The sequence below is a fragment of the Rhinoderma darwinii genome, chromosome 4 (genome assembly GCF_050947455.1).
Source record: "Rhinoderma darwinii isolate aRhiDar2 chromosome 4, aRhiDar2.hap1, whole genome shotgun sequence".
NCBI classification, from domain to species: domain Eukaryota; kingdom Metazoa; phylum Chordata; class Amphibia; order Anura; family Rhinodermatidae; genus Rhinoderma; species Rhinoderma darwinii.
The window spans coordinates 34,617,681-34,636,159 of record NC_134690.1 but is presented as its reverse complement, the minus strand read 5'-3'; positions in this window follow the sequence as shown (position 1 = coordinate 34,636,159).

The window sequence follows — 18,479 nt, the reverse complement described above, 5'->3', positions numbered from 1 at the left end:
GAATTTGGGACCCATTCTTTCATAGTGGGGGCTGCCCCCAAAGCGTCTCCTTTGGGTGTGATGGTTGAGAGTGTGAAGAACATTGGTCATTGGAAATCGAGTGCCCATAAGAGGTATGTTCGCCCAGGGCGAGTTTGGGTGCCAGAGGTGTGAGTGGAGTGAGTGACTGGTGTGTGGAGATTGGAATTCCTATTGTTTCAGATGGAGTATTTTTTAATCCTCCTTGCTTTTTTTGTATGTTTCTTTTTTTCCCTCCTCTGCATCCTCTGATCTTTCTTTTCTTTTTATAGGCTTGGGTGAGTGTATTTGGTTCGGTAGGGCTCGAAAGTATTTTGTGATAACATGATTCCCTGTGGATATTGACTTCTTTGGGGTGTGTATATGAGGGCTGGTGTTTGGAACTGGAGGGAATTCTTAAAAACAAACATTTGTCAATGTGCTGCTTGGAGAGGGATTTGGTGATTTCAATTCAGGAGCAAACAAATTTGGACTAGGTCTATCTGTATTATTGAGATGTAATACTAACAGAGATGAGAAAGCCGGCTCCGGGCGCACGTCATTATGAAAGGGTGTACCTATCCAACGGAGGGTAGTATTGGTGCCGTCTGGTGAGTCGTAGGTGGTAAAAAATGTATTATCAATGGAATTGGTGTGATATATCATATCTATGTGTGATGGTTCAGACGGGGCTTTGTGAAATAATGGGGGTAGGTTTATGTTGGGTGGGATCCAGGGTTCTGCACTCTTAAGTTCTGGGTCTATTTGTCTGATGGTATTGTGGTGGACAGAAACTTTTGTAGTATTATCATTGTATTTGTTATGAGTATTGCTGGAGACTGTATTTTCGTGATGAGATATAGAGGTGCTTCTTCTATAGGTATTTTTGTTGTATTTTCTCGTATTTGTGTTTTTATCTTTGTCGGATCTAAGGTTTTCATATGTCCAAATGTGATGGTTCTGAAATGGCTGTTTTTTATGTTTTTGATCAGCAGATCCCATGGTTGGTGTGTCTGAAGATTGACATGCATAATCCTGTCGATCTCGTTTGAATTTGGCTGCTTTTTTTTCTATTACATCTCTTTCTAATCTCGTTAGTCTCATTTTTACGGATGACTAAATTTTTTAAAAGTCCGGATGTTTTTTGTATAATTCTAGCTTGACCCATGTAATATTGAGGAGTTTAGAAAAATGGTCTGATAGTGACGTTCTTTTTGTAAAAAGACGTTACATCATACCCCTAGAACATATAGTCATGTATTCTTTCCACTCTGAGGAAAAATGTACACTACCGTTCAAAAGTTTAGGGTCACTTAGAATCTGAAAACATAGAGAATGAACACATGTATAGAAAAAAAATTGTCTATTATCGCAGATATATAGACGATCTCTTTCTTATCTGGTCAGGTACTGATGAAGAAGCTAATAGTTTTATAAAAAATGTAAATAAAAATTCATGGGGAATTCAATTCACACAAAGTATATCTAAAGAAAGAATAGTATTTTTAGACCTAGAAATTTGTCATTTTGACAACAAATTCATAACGAAAACACATTTTAAGTATATTGACAAAAACAGTTTCTTGAATTTTAAAAGTGCACATTATAAGCGATGGACAACAAATATCCCACATAGCCAATTCAGAAGGATAAGAAAGAACTGTTCTTCAATAGAAATATATAAAGAACAATCCAAAATTCTCAAAGAAAGGTTTGAAGAGAAAGGGTACCCTCAAAACCTGATTAAGCATGCGTACCAAAGAAATCTGGATACTTCCCAAGAAGTATGCTTATTAGAAAAAGTACATGAAAAACACAATAAAGAAATCCCGACGAATAATTATTCTAACAACTTTATCACAACTTTTAATCATGAGCACAACGCCATCAGAGGCTCATTACAAAAACATTGGAGCATACTTCAAAATGACCCAATTTTGAATAAGATTATTCCCCCAAAACCAGGTATAACATTCCGTCGAGGGAGAACAATTAAAAATATATTGTCACCCAACAGACTGAGGTTAAATACCTCTTTTTCCATCTCTAACCATCATCTTAAACCTGCATGTATTTATAAATGTGGAAAAAGAAATTGCTTATGCTGTCTAAGCATAAATGCAAGTAAATCACAGGTCATGTCAAACGTGACGAAAGAAACGTTCCAAATAAACACCTTTTATGACCTGTGAAACCGATCATGTAGTCTATATGATCGAATGTGAGTGTGGATTACAATATGTCGGGAGAACAACCCAGACATTGAGAAGTAGACTAAATGGTCACCGTTTTAATGCTAAAAATGGTTTTTTAAAACATAGCCTTTCAAGACATCTGCTATATAATCATGCATCAAATTTTAATAATATAAAAATCTCCCCTATTGAGCAAATAAACCCCAAAATACATAACCGAATTTCCCTCCTGAACAAACGTGAATCGTTCTGGATATTTAAATTTGAAACGTTGAGTCCAAATGGACTCAATGAAAAAATAGATCTAGTTTAAATCAGAAAAATAAGATATAGAAAAAGAATTTCACATATTCTTAGCAAGTGATAAATTATCGGAATTTACGAATAGCTCAAAATAGAATAAAACATAAACAAAATATTTTAAAAGACATTGTAAAACAAACATCAGATGAGTTGACAGAGATAAAACCTCAAAAGATCTAATATGAATATCCCTCGCGGACATGCAGCAAAATATAAGAGCTTCTTTCCCGACAATTAACAAATCAATGAATGCGAACCAATAGGTACAATGATAGAAATGTTTTCTATAACAAAGCAATCCATTCCTAATATAGAACAAGAGGACAGCATAAATTCAGACACAATTACACAAATTAAATAAGAAACAATACCTGTGAACACATATTTGCCCATTCCAAGGAGCTTCTTTTTTTCCAAAGTTCGTTTCCTTGAAAATCACGAGGAAGAGGTTTCCTACACGTATCCACTCGACGCGGTTACAGCTCCAGAGGCAAGCACAGTGTGACCAAGTCCAAAAAGGAATAAACATCTTAGAAGCGCAAAAGTTAAGTTGTGCTAACGACATAGCACAACTTAAAAAGGTGAGCTCCATTTCATCTTCTACAATTGAATTTTGTCATCTGTACGTTATCACTTTAGGGAGCGCCGTCTCTTCTCTTTTTTTTGTCTTTTTGCAAGTACTTCTATTTTAGAAGCAGTTTTGAAAAAAATAAATATATTTTTTTTTAGCAATTTAGGAGACTTACAACTGTTATAATAATTTAATACGTTTTGAAGTACATTTTTTTTTCCTGCACCAAGCCATGTTTTCAGAGGCTCATAGGTGTCTGAATGATGGAAACCACCAAAAATTACAACATAAAACTACACCCCTTAAGGTATTTATTAAGGTGTGTAGTAAGTATTTTGACCCCCACAGCTTTTTTGTAAGAATTCATGCAAAACAGGTGCAAAATAAAAAAAAAACACTTTTTCTACAAATGTCATTTTAAAGACATATTTCTTTGTAAAGTGAACATGAGAATGAAGAAACACACCCCAAAATCTATCACCCTATTTCTCCTGTGTTCAAAAATGCCCCCAGTGTGGCCCTAATACGCTGCCTGGATACACTAGACCCCTTAACCCCTTAAGGACGCAGCCTAGTTTTGGCCTTAAGGCTCAGTGTAAAGGATCTGCCAGGCACAGCTTCGGGGTTAACTCCCATAGGTAATCAGTCTGCACCTGAATCTACGTCTCTGAGACTGACTCCATCTTCCATCACTCAGGATGGCAGGCTTAGGAGTGGGAGAGCCTATCGCAGCCTGGCCAGATGGAGCTAGCTCCCGCCCTCTGTCTATTTATACCTGCCTTTCCTGTTCCTCCTTTGCTTGTGATTCTTTTCGTGTGGTTTCCTGGCCCAGCTACAGCTCCTAACTATTTGATCCTGCTCCATACTGACCCTGGCTTACTGACTACTCTCCTGCTCTGCGTTTGGTACCTCGTGCTCTCCTGGTTTGACTTGGCTCTTTCACCTCTCTGGTTGCTCACGGTGTTTCCGTGGGCAACTGCCCCTTTCCCTTTGCTTTGTATTTCCTTTTATGTTTGTCTCGTGCACTTACTGAGCGTAGGGACCGCCGCCCAGTTGTACCCCGTCGCCTAGGGCGGGTCATTGCAAGTAGGCAGGGACAGAGTGGCGGGTAGATTAGGGCTCACTCGTTCGTTTCCCTACCCCCGTCGTTACACTCAGAGCCCATTTTTCAAATCTGACATATTTCACTTTATGTGGTAATAACGTCGGAATGCTTAAACCTACCCAAGCGATTCTGAGATTGTTTTCTCGTGACACATTCATGTTCGTGGTAAAATTTGGTCGATATATTCAGTGTTTATTGGTGAAAAATTGCAAAATTTAGAGAAAATTTTGAAAAAATAGCATTTTTCAGAATTTAAATGCATCTGCTTGTAAAACAGACGGTTATACCACCCAAAATAGTAACTAGTTCACATTTCCCATATGTCTACTTTAGATTGGCATCGTTTTTTGAACATTCTTTTATTTTTCTTGGACGTTACAAGGCTTAGAACATAAACAGCAATTTCTCATATTTTTAAGAAAATTTCAAAAGCCTTTTTTTTAAGGTACCTCTTGAGTTCTGAAGTGGCGTTGAGGGGCCTATGTATTAGAAACCCTGATAAAACACCCCATTTTTAAAACTAGACCCCTCAAAGTATGCAAAACAGCATTTAGAAAGTTTTTTAACCCTTCAGGCATTTCACAGGAATTAAAGCAAAGTGGAGGTGAAATTTGCAAATTTCATTTTTCTTGCTGAATTTCGATTTTATTCATTTTTTTCTGTAACACAGAAGGTTTTACCAGAGAAACACTACTAAATATGTATTGTCCAGATTCTACAGTTTTTAGAAATGTCCCACATGTGGCTCTACTGCGCACGTGGACTAAAACACAAGCCCTAGAAGCAAAGAAGCACCTAGTGCATTCTGAGGCCTCTTTTTTATTAGAATATATTTTAGGCAGCATGCCAGGTTTGAAGAGGTGTTGAGGTGCCAAAACAGTAGGAATCCCCCAATAGTGACCCCATTTTGGAAACTACACCCCTCAAGGAATTCATTTATGGTTGTTGTTACCATTTTGACCGCACAGTTTTTTCACAGCACGTATTTGAATTGGGCTGTGAAATGAAAAAAATGACATTTTTTCCAATAAAATGTCATTTGTGATCAAAATTTCTTATTTTCACAGGGAACAAAATACTCAATTTTGTTGCCCAATTTCTCCTGAGTGCAGCAATACCCCATTTGTGGTGATAAACTGCCGTTTGGGCTCATGGGAGGCCTCAGAAGGGAAGGAGCGCTGTGTGTTCTTTGGAGTGCAGATTTTGCTGGTTTGGTTTTCGGGTGCCATGTCACATTTGCAGAGCCCCAGAGGTATCAAAGCAATGGAAACCCACCAGAAGTGACCCCATTTTGGAAACTACACCCCTCAAGGAATTCATTTATGGGTGTTGTGACCATTTTGACCCCATAGTTTTTTCACAGAACTTATTTGAATTGGGCTGGGAATGAAAACAAAATTATTTTTTTCAAATAATATGTAGTTTTGGCTGAAAATTTCTTATTTTCACAAGAAACAAAATACCCCATTCTGTTGCGCAATTTGTTCTGAGTGCCGCAATACCCCATTTGTGGTGATAAACTGCCGTTTGGGCCCATGGGAGGGCTCAGAAGGAAAGGACCACCATTTGGCCTACTGGGGATTTTCTAGTGCGAAGTCATGTATGCAGAAGCACCTGAGGTACCAGTACAGTTGAAACCTGCAAGAAGTGACCCCGTTTTAAAAACTACACCCATAAGGCATTCATCTAGAGGTGTAGTGAGCATTTTGACCGGAGACCTACACCCCATAAACTGTAATGTGGGTTCTCCCGGGTATGGCAATACCCTACATGTGGCTGTTATCAGCTGCCTGGGCACACAGCAGGGCTCAGAGGGGAAAGACGAAGGGGGGATAAGCTGTGCGGAGTGCATCAGGGTAAGTAAAATTGGGGTAAATTATAAACCAAGGGATGTATGATAAATTTTAAAACACTCTTTCATACAGAGCTCTGGTTATTCGGGACACGTGTCACATTGATATATTGTGTCATCCCTTATAGCAGACTTTGCACCTCTTTTGACTTTTTCCCTTCTTGCCAGTTTGGGGAACTTCTCCTGGAAAGTGTTGCCGCCCTGGTACGATGCGTGTGGCCCCGCTTCCAGAAGTACTGGGTGCCCCCCCCCCTCCTTCTTGGTCCCTAAAGATTAGGTTCTTGATAATCACCTCTTGAAATTCCAGGAAAGTTCCCCTCTGGCCTGCACATCGACGTAGCACGTACGCATTGTACAAAGCCATCTGTATGATGTGCCCGGCCAGCTTCTTATACCACACCGCATGGCGCTCTAGGGCTTCAGGATTTGATCTGACAAGTCCATCCCTCCCATGTACCTATTGTAGTCCAGCATGCAGTCTGGTTTGGGGGTGGCCTTTCCTTCATATATCCTAAACCTGTAGGTATACCCTGATGCACTCTCGCACAGCTTAGACATCTTCACGCCATACCTTGCCCTCTTACCCGGCAGGTACTCGCTGAATTGAACCCTCCCTTTAAAATGTACCAGGGACTCATCAATAGAAATACACTTCTTGGGGATGAATGCTTGGGAAAACTGGGCACTGAAACGGTCTAATAGGGGTCTCCGTTTATACAAACGGTCAAAACTGGGGTCATCTCGGGGTGGGCACGGCTCATTATCAGTATAATGTAAGAAGCAAAGTATTGCCTCATTCATTTATTTTTTTAGGTTACAGTTCAGTTCTGAAGTTGCTTTGAGGGGCCCATATATTAGAAACCCCTATCAAACACCCCATTTTAGAAACTAGACACCTCAAAGTATTCACAAAAGCATTTAGAAAGTTTATGAACCCTTTAGGTGTTTCACAGAAATTTAGAGCAAAGTAGAGGTGAAGTTTACATTTTTTTTTTGTCAGAAAATCCTCTTTATTCCATTTTTTTTACAACACAATTGGATTTATCAGAGAAACGCAACTTAATACGTATTGTCCAGATTCTGCAGTTTTGAGAAATATCCCACATGTGGCCCTAGTGCGGTAATGGACTGAAGCACCGGCCTCCGAAGCAAAGGAGCACCCAATGGATTATGAGACCTCTTTTTTATTAGGCACCATGTCCGGTTTGAAGAGGTCTTGTGGTGCCAAAACAGTGGAAACCCCCCAAAAGTGACCCCAATTTGGAAACTAGACCCCTTGAGGAATCCATTGTAGTTTTCTTGGGGTGCATGCGACTTTTTGATCAGTTTTTATTCTATTTTTAGGTGGCGTGGTGACTAAAAAACAGCAATTCTACTATTGTTTTTTTATTCTATTTTTTTTACAGCTTGCACCGTGCGCTATAAATGGCATATTCACTTTATTCTGCGTGGCGATACGATTACGGCGATACCAAATGTTTATAGTTTTTTTTTATGTCTTATGGCGTTTGCACAATAAAATACGTTTGATAAAAAATCATTCACTTTTTGTGTTACCTTATTCTAAGAGCCAGAACTTTTTTATTTTTCAATCAATAAAGCCGTGCGAGGACTTATTTTTTGCGTAACAAACTGTAGTTTCGATCAGTACCATTTTTAGGTACATGCGACTTTTTGATCTCTTTTTATTCCATTTTTTGGGAGGTGAAGGGACCAAACAATTGTGATTGTGGTACGGTTTATTATTATTTTCATTTACGGCGTTCACCGTGCGAGATAAATAACGAAATAATTTTGTAGTTCAGGCCGTTTCGGACGCGGCGATACCAATTATGTATAGTTTATTTGTTTGTTTATATATTTTTATTAATAATAAATGACTGATAAGGTAAAAAGGGGGATTTTTACTTTTAAGGGTATGTTCACACGCTAGCTGTCATTTACGTGTGAAAAGGCAGACTGTTTTCAAGAGAAAACAGCTGCCTCGTTACACTCGTAAATGCTCCTCCTCGCATTTTGCGAGCCGTCTGAGACGCTCGTAAATCTTGAGCTGTGCTTCATTGAGTTCAATGAAGAACAGCTCAAATTACGTGGCAAAGAAGTGCCCTGCACTTCTTTGCCGAGGCAGTCCATTTATGCGTCGTCGTTTGACAGCTGTCAAAAGACGACGCGTAAATTACAGGTTGTCTGCACAGTACATCGGCAAACCCATTTAAATGAATGGGCAGATGTTTGCCGACGTATTGCAGCCCTATTTTCAGGCGTAAAACGAGGCATAATACGCCTCGTTTACGTCTGAAAATAGGTCGTGTGAACCCAGCCTAATACTTTTAAAACTTTTATTTTCTTATTTTTACACATCTTTTTTTAACTTTTTTTTTACTGTATTACTTTGTCCCACTAGGGGACTTGAGGGCAGGAGGCCCTGATCGCTATTCTAATACACTGCACTACATGCGAAATGCAGTGTATTAGAACTGTCAGCTACTCACTGACAGCAAGCATAGCGGGTCCTGACGTTGTCAGGAACCACTAGGCTTCCGTCTATGGCATAGCCAGACGCCATTGTTTGCTGTCCGGTTGCCATAGTTACCATCGCCGCCCGCTATCGTGTAGCAGGCCGGCGATGGCAGCTTAACCCCTAAAAAGCCGCAATCTCTATAGAACGCGGCTTTTAAGGGGTTAATCAGCGGGGACACAGCGATCGGTCCCCGCTGTAGGAGCTGTGACAGCTGCTGAACAAGACAGGAGCTGTCACAGCTCCTGTATGTGTCGGGAGGACGGCCGAAACGGCCGTTACTCCCGAGACGTACTATTAGGTCATGGAGCGCGAATGCTATAGTTACCATGATCTAATAGTACGTCCAGGAGCGGGAAGGGGTTAAAGGGAATGTGTTGCTAGAAAAAATTTTTTTTTTTTTTTAGTTAAACAATTTAGTGTATTCGTGTATTAAACATTGTTCTATTTTTTTTTATTTTTTTCACGAGTCAGGAAATATTATAAATTAGATTCTAATTTATAATATTTCCCAGTGCTGGTCACTAGATGGAGCAATTCCCAAAATTGCAGCATTGCATGTGGTAAAGCAACCACATTGCTTTATGCTGCAAAATTTGAGAAAACTCACTCGCTCTAGTGAGCTCTCAGAATCCCCCCTCCTTTATCCTGGCTAGTGCCGGGAAAAACGAGGGGATTGAACGGTCAAACCTCCTACACTGTGTGTCGCCATTTTTTGAGCTAACACACAGTGTAGTAGGTTAACACACAGTAGTAAATACACAGTAAAACACGTACATACATAGAAATAACTTACCTGCTCCTGCCGCCGCCCTTCCCTCCGGTCCGTCCGCTCCGTCTGCTACCTCCGCTCCAAGTGCACAAGTCCGGAAGCCGCGACCGGAAGTAGTAATCTTACTGTCCGGCCGCGACTTCCGGTCCACAAGAAAATGGCGGCGGACGTCACACAGTTCAACTTGGACTATGTGGGAGCGGCGCATGCGCCGTTCCCACACAGACGGCGTGCAGCATAGTGGATGGAACGGGCCCCGTTCGCATTCACTATGGGACTGTATGTGCCGTATTCCATGTCTGTATGTGTCGTTAAAATTTTTTTTCGTGACACTGGTCCTTTAAGGTATTTATCTAGGGGTGTAGAGATACACAACGCAAAAATGTAAAAAGGATGAATTAATGGGAATTCTCAGATAATCAGGATATATATTGTTTTATGCAAATGTTTAATACATTTTTTTAAATGAAGTGATAGAAAAATATATCTGTGTAAATCGGCTGCTGTGTTAGAAATATATTGCATTCTTATCTTGGGGGGCCGTACAGAAGAAAAGCGACGCTATTTTCTAATAAGGGAGGCATGTGCCTAGAAATGCATTTGACAGTCATATAGACAATGTCTTGCTAACAAAGCAGTTTTTAGACATTTGTATCATTCTGATGCCGTTGTGAATAGCGTTCTGGTCTGATGTGTAACAAATTATAGCGGAAAAAATAATCTGTACTGGAGTGAAGGGCAATATATACAAATGGAGGAAAATGTATCCAACTATGTTGCAAACGCGAGTCTGTTCACTAGGTAGAAGAACACCTGCAGGGCTATCATGACAAGCTTTTTTCTTTTCTGTAACTGGTTGTGCAACGTCTCTTTGGCTCCATCAATCCTTATGAGGGACGAATGTGCCAAGTGACGCGGTACACCATAACAGGCCCCTGCCCGGCAAGATAGGAACCGCTATGTGCACAAAACAACCAATCACCTACAGAATATATAGAGGGGCAGTGCCCAAAACCATCTATAGGAACAGTAAAGGATCACTAAACCCCAAAATGATGTCAGTATTTCCAGAAGAACTGTAACAAAGCCCATGGTGTATTGATAAGGAACAGCTCGATTATTAGAGATCCTCCAAATAAAAAAAAGATCATTCCCGTATCACGGTACAGAATTAGGAATGTAACAGCTGTTTGTTTCAGGACATAGTCATGAGAACAGTCAATATAAAAAAATTGTGGATGTGGGATTTTGTACTGGAAAATTAATTCTATGACTTAATCACCCACAAATAAATAAAAAAAAATCATAAGGGGTAAAATTTGTTTCACGGGTCTGAAAAATATGTGCTCTACAACCTCTTCCACAAGAAATAATCCCGACTTGGAAAGCCCACAAACTAAAAAGAAAATATAAAGAAATTGACTCCCTAAAAATACCCCCCCACCCATTTTTTTTTGTGTTAAATGCTAGTAATTTGAAACCGTGTGAAAGGTTTCTAAACAGTTACAAAGGGCTGGTTTTGATGGACACATGGGGCAATAAAAGTGGGTATCCCTCATCCTGCCATGCTTGCTACATACCCGGCACCTTTTTTTGGGGATATTTTTGGGTCTCAGTGGAAGGTGTAAAAAGTGGCGCTCTGAAAGCCTGCGCATATCCTTAGATTCACAGGATTGTGCAGGTATAGTGGACTCAAAAAGGAGATGCTCAATGACCTTCTCCTGAAATTGAAGAAAAGTGAGCGTTCCTTTTTGAAAATAACAAAACTGTTTTAGGTAGCAACCCGGATGAGGTAGATTGCTACCTTTTTGTACCAGGCCTTATTTTTGCTCTTCACCAGGTAAGGCTGAAGCACCTGGTCGGAAAGGTCTACACCCCCCATAAATTTGTTGTAGTCTGTTACACAGACAGGTTTCTGCTTGCAGTGGTAGCCCTCTCTCCCTAATTGCCACAGTGGTGTCCGTGTGTACGGTGGACAGCATGTAGACATCCTTCCTGTCGGTCCACTTCACTGCAAGTAATTCCTCACTTGCAAGGGCCATGAATATTCCTGTTTCCAAATGCCTGGACACCAACTGTTGTGGGAATCCCACTCTGTTCTTCCGTACTGTCCCACAGGCCCCTGTATTTGCAGCATGGAGGGCTTTATAAAGGGCAGCACCTGTATAAAAGTTGTCTGTATAGACGTAGTACCCCTTGTGCAGAAATGGCTCCATTAGGATCCACACTATTTTGCCAGAGATGCCAATAGTTTCTGGGAAGCCTGGGATATGAATTTGGCGGTCCCTGCCTTCATATATTTTAAAACCGCAGGTGTAACCCGTTGTGCTCTCACACACTTTGTATAATTTCACCCCATATCTGGCTCGTTTGGAAGGGATGAATTGACGAAAAGAAAGCCGGCCTTTGAAGCTCATGTGCCATTCATCTACAGACCAATTTTTGTCAGCGGTGTACAAAATTAGAAATTAATCATTTAGAAGGGTGATTAATGGCCTTAATTTATTAAGCCGATCATAGGCTGGGTCACTTCTTGGGGGGACTTGGGAATTGTCGGTAAAATGCATGAACCGCATTAGGGCCTCATAGCGGTTTCTGGACATCACTGCTGCAAATACAGGGGTAGCGTGGACAGCACTAGAAGTCCAGTAGGACCGGACAGATGTTTTTTTTTAACCAAACCACATATTGAGGGTAATGTCTAAATTTTTTTTCATTTCTGGGACACTTGTGGGGTTCCACATTCTTGAGTATATACATAGTTACATAGTTAGTACGGCTGAAAAAAGACACATGTCCATCAAGTTCAACCAAGGGAAGGGAAAAGGGAAGGAAAAATTTCTACACATAGGAGCTAATATTTTTTTGTTCTAGGAAATTATCTAACCCTTTTTTTGCAGCATCTGCTGTCCCTGCTGTGACCAGCTCCTGCGGTAGACTATTCCATAGATTCACAGTTCTCACTGTAAAGAAGCCTTGTCGCCTCTGCAGCTTGAACCTTTTTTTCTCCAGACGGAGGGAGTGCCCCCTTGTTTTTTGAGGGGGTTTTACAAGGAACAGGATTTCACCATATTTTTTGTATGTGCCATTAATATATTTATATAAGTTAATCATGTCCCCCCTTAGTCGTCTTTTTTCAAGGCTAAATAGGTTTAATTCTTTCAATCTTTCCTCATAACTTAAATTCTCCATGCCCCTTATTAGCTTCGTTGCTCTTCTTTGTATTTTTTCCAACTCCAGGGCATCCTTTCTATGAACTGGAGCCCAGAACTGGACTGCATATTCCAGATGAGGCCTCACTAATGCTTTGTAAAGTGGTAATATTACATCCCTGTCCCGCGAGTCCATGCCTTTTAATACACGACAATATCCTGCTGGCCTTTGAAGCAGCTGATTGACACTGCATGCTGTTATTGAGTTTATGATTTACAAGTACACCCAGATCCTTCTCAACAAGTGAATCCGCCAGTGTAGCTCCCCCTAGGACATATGATGCATGCAGGTTGTTGGTACCCAGATGCATAACTTTACATTTATCTACATTAAACTTCATCTGCCAAGTGGACGCCCAAACACTTAGTTTGTTTAAATCTGCCTGTAATTCATGAACATCTTCCATAGACTGAACTATATTACATAGCTTGGTGTCATCTGCAAAAATAGAAATAGTGCTATTAATCCCATCTTCTATATCATTAATAAATAAGTTGAATAATAGGGGTCCCAGCACTGAACCCTGGGGTACACCACTTATAACCGGTGACCATTCAGAGTAGGAATCATTGACCACAACTCTCTGGATACGGTCCTTGAGCCAATTCTCAATCCAATTACAAACTACATTTTCTAAACCTATAGTACTTAATTTACCCATTAGGCGTCTATGGGGGACAGTGTCAAATGCCTTTGCAAAGTCCAAAAACACTAAATCCACAGCGGCCCCTCTGTCTAGACTTCTGCTCACCTCTTCATAAAAACAGATCAGGTTAGTTTGACAACTTCTGTCCTTAGTAAAACCGTGCTGGCTGTCACTTATAATGCTATTTATTGTCACATAATCCTGTATATAGTCCCTCAATAGCCCCTCAAACATTTTCCCCACGATGGATGTTAAGCTTACTGGTCTATAATTACCCAGGGAAGACATAGAGCCCTTTTTGAAAATAGGCACCACATTTGCCCTGCGCCAGTCCCTTGGCACTATACCAGTCACTAGAGATTCTCTGAATATTATGAAAAGGGGGACAGAAATAACTGAACTAAGCTCTTTAAGAACTCTAGGGTGTAACCCATCTGGTCCCGGGGCCTTGTGCACATTTATTTTATTTAATTTAGCTTGGACCATCTCTACATTCATCCAATTCAGTATATCAACTGATATATTAACAGCACTGGCACCGGCTACATCAGCTGCTCCTTCTTCAGTTGTATATACAGAGCTAAAGAACCCATTTAGTAACTCTGCCTTCTCTTGATCCCCTGTGACCAACTCCCCATTACCACTATCTAGGGGTCCTACATGTTCAGACCTGGGCTTTTTTGCATTTATATGCTTGAAGAATTTTTGGGGATTTGTTTTACTATCCTTGGCCACCTGCCTTTCATTTTGTATTTTTGCTGATTTTATTACATTTTTACAGATTTTATTAAGCTCTTTATATTTTACAAAGGCTACAGCTGTACCCTCAGATTTGTATTTTTTAAATGCCCTTTTTTTGTCATGTATTGCCCCTTTCACAGAAGGTGTAAGCCATGTGGGGTTTAATTTGAGTTGTTTATACTTGTTACCTGTAGGAATAAATTTTGCACTATAATAACTCAAAGTAGATTTGAAAATCTCCCATTTATCATTTGTTCCATTATTTGACATTAGTTCTTCCCAGTCTATATCCTGAATTGCAGCCCTCATCCTGGGGAAATTGGCTTTCTTAAAATTAAATGTTTTTGCCCTCCCAGCCTGCGTTTGTTTTTTACAGTATAGGTAAAATGTAACTATATTATGATCACTGTTACCGAGGTACACCTCTATAGCGACTGCTGTATCTACCACCATAGGACTATGGGGTTCAGCGGTAGAATAGGAATCGTCACTGTCGGGAAAAAGTTCTGAAGCGGTGTCAGTTTCACTTTCAGATATGCAAAAAAATGGGACATAGAATGTAATTAAAACCACAGAAAAGGCCATACTCACAGATTAGGTGGTGGGTAAAAAAACCCGTTCCAAACAGGACGCAACCAGGTCAGAGAATGCTGTTGAAGGAAAGTGCCCAGGTGTGTTTAAATAATGATAGCCGCTCCCACTAACCTTGAGGGGAGTGGTGTGTTGGGCATAGAAGTAAATGTATAATAATAATAAATAAATAATAAAGTACTGTGTATAGTGTACATGTGAGGTATAGGGGACATGACTAAGTGTAGTGTGCAGAAATCAGGGCTGTGAGTGAAACAAAACGTGAGTGTAGTGTGTAAAACATGGAGGCATAGTGTTTGGATAGTGAGGCACAGCATATATCGCCGAATAGCAGCCTATTTATAATGCCCATACTGTAAGAGAGCGGGCTGCCCTGCATGCAATGCCAAACATCCGCACACCAGGCTATCCCAGCATCATAAGATCCGTGCGCGTCCTGAAAAAAAGGTATGTACAATGTAAGTAACCATGAAAAAACATGGGGTATTAGTTGTCGTTTTGGCCAAAAGAACGCAAGCTCGTTTCACTTTCAGAACTGTTGGAACATAGCAAGGCGTAGGCTTGCTTCGCGCTGTACAGTCTCTGAGACATTATATTTATAGATATGTATGTATGTATGTATGTACAGTATATATATATATATGCCCTATAAGTCCTATAAGAACCCTAAGGCTGGGCTCACACACCTTATTTACGGACGTAATTCGGGTGTTTTACACCTCGAATTACGTCCAAAAATAAGGCTCCAAAGCGCCGGCAAACATCTGCCCATTCATTTGAATGGGTTTTACGATGTTCTGTGCACACCGGCGGTTTTTTTACGCGCCGCTGTCAAAAGACGGCGAGTAAAAAGACGCCCGTGTCAAAAAGGTGCCTGTCACTCCTTGAGACGTAAATGGAGCCGTTTTTCATTGGCACCATTCAAAAACAGCTCCAATTACGAACGTAATTTCCGCCGCGAAAAACGCGAGTACAATCAATTACGTCTGAAATTCAGGAGCTGTTTTCTCCTGAAAATAGCTCCGTAATTTCAGCCCTATAGGACGCTGCCATGTGAACCCAGCCTAAAGTAAACCTAAAAACTACACTAACTATTATTTTTTTTATTTTTTATAACAGACGTAATAAAATAAAGCCCTAATGTAGTCTTACGGCTATTATGGCCCTAAACACTAACGCTAAACTAGCACTAACCCTAAACTAACACTTACGCTAAACTAGCACTAACGCTAAACTAACACTAACGTTAAACTAGCACTAACGCTAAACTAGCACTAACGCTAAACTAACACTTACGCTAAACTAGCACTAACGCTAAACTAGCACTAACGCTAGTCTAGATTTTATATTATATATATATATATATATATATATATATATATATATATATATATACTAGAAAGCGGTGATTTGTTTCTTCACTTTTTTTTACAGCACAGGACGCAGACTGATCTCTCTCTCCTCTCAAGGAACAACTACAATGAGAGGAGAGAGAAACACAGCCCATGTCCTGGCTGTGTTATTAAAATAACTGTCTTTGATCTCTGTGATAGGTTTTATCACACAGATCACCTGATCAGGGACCAGTCACAACGGTCCCTGATGGTTTCTGTGCCAGCTGCTGACACAGGCAGGTTATGCACAGTGCATGCGCGCGCCATTTTGTGTGTGAGGGGGGGAATCGGAAGGGGGGAATCAGACGTGGGAGGGGGGGTGATTCATCTGGGGTATACTGGGGAACACTTATTACCCTTTCTCTCTAAGGAGTTATTCCATGAGAGGAGAGAGAAAGGGTAACGATCTGCCGCTTTGCAGTGACCGCCGTGATTTAACGAATCACGGCGATCACGTGACCAGAGACCACTCGTTATGGTCTCTGGTTGTTGCTCTGAACCCTCAACTACCTCCGGTAACTGAGAGAACGGAGCTTTGATCATTTATTTTGGCGCTACATTAGGCTAAAACGCTGCCGTGTAAAGGCGGCGCCTTAGCCTAAAGCCCCTTAGTGACCGCTGTGAAAAGGCGTATTGGTGGTCACTAAGGGGTTAAAAAAGATATTTCCATTGATGGGAATTAATTTCCTCCATGGAGAATGGTTACAAAGCCGAGTGACAACCATTATGGTCATCATCAGAACTCCTCCAGGACTTTCCCAGACTCTCCCCTCTCCACAGCCACATAACTCTGTTTATTTACCCATAAAGCAGGAAAGACATGAAGTGAAAGAGAAAACAGAAGAACAGAGTTTTTAAAATTTATTTTTTTAATTTCCGCAATGATAATGAATTAACTAAATCCAGGTGGCAAATTTGGGAAAGGTTTTGCCGCTGATGATGATTGATGTTCGGGCTCTACATGTTGTCTCGTAGAGAGAGAAACCTAAAGAGAAAGAGGTCAAGTACATTCAAAATAATGTGTAATAGAAAAACTTTCTTTATTAACAGATAGAAAGACAAACAGTTAAAAATGAGTCATACAGTGTAAAAGGGCGTCAGCCCACACGGAATACATGAAAAGATACTGATGATGGTATTAAATAACAAAGACCCAGGGTTAAATGTTAACAGTGAACAGCTCGATACATGTAGCATAAATATAAGGGAATAGATCAAGTGATCAAGTAATTCTGATGTCTATAACACCATAAGCTGGTATTGGTAGTTGTAATCAGTAAATATAGGTTAATATCATGTAGCAGTATAGCTGAGACTGATTGAGGAGCAGTACAACCTGGATCTAAGTGGCCATGTGCATTAGGTAAATAAAACATGTCACGTACCCGGATTCATGTAGCCGCATGGGGGAGACGCCAAGCCCGACGCGCGTTTCGGCGGATGCCTTCGTCCGGGGGTGGCGTCTTCCCTGCGGGACCCTCCCTTATATCTGAACATGATTAGAGAAGATTGGTATCCGTGTGGGTCATATGGGAGGTTATTTCGGCGACAGGCCGGGGGTAGCAAGATGGCTACTGCCCCACTTCCGGTGAACCGCGTCATCGAGGCGGACGTGCGCGGACGCTGTCTGACAGCGCCGCCCACGTCCAGCCAGGATTGAAGACCCGGCCGAAAGTGAGTGAGCCACTCCCCCACCCCTAGCTAGCGCACACCTCTCTCACCCCGTACCACTGGATAAGAAGCAGGCTTATGAAACAGTTAGAGATAACTGAGATAGATGTATGTAGATATAGATAAGGGGATCGGGAGACGATAAATGTTAGTTTAATACCAAGAATATGGCACATATGAATGTAACCTGTGAAGAAGAGAAAAAGCAGAAAAGAAGAGAAGGGAGAAACGGAAGAAACAAAGAAGGAAACCAGAGACAGAAAAAACGCAAGTGTGTGTGAATGTTGACAAGAGGACGGTCCATGTAAACACTTGGATGATACACTGAAATGTAAATAAGGGACCGAAAAAAACTAAAAAACTGAATAAATAAATAATTAATGGATTACTAAGTGAAGGAAGTGACAAAATATGTGTAAATAAAGAAATAACAAACCCATACCATTTCATTGTATGTATGTATGTGATGAATATGCAAATGTATGAAGTACTGTATGTGAAAATTCTATATATATATATAAATAAATAAATAGTCAAACATGTTCATAATTATGAATACATCAAAAATAAATAAAAATTATATATATGTATAAATGTATCCATATACTGTTGTGTAAAAGAGAAAACATAATGTGTATAAATAAATGTAGCAAAAAAAGAGCATAATTAATATATGTATTAGGTTTGCCAAGATTAAATAGTGTAAGACCATATATTAAAGAGAAACAAGAAAAAAGATGTATATATAGACTATTTATATTTATGCACATACATGATCAGTAGTGTTCACATTCAGTACATCAATGGTTTCTTGATCCATCAAGGATCGCCAGGCGCCATCTCTGGCTTTGTAATCCATGGGACCCACGGATTACAAAGCCAGAGATGGCGCCTGGCGATCCTTGATGGA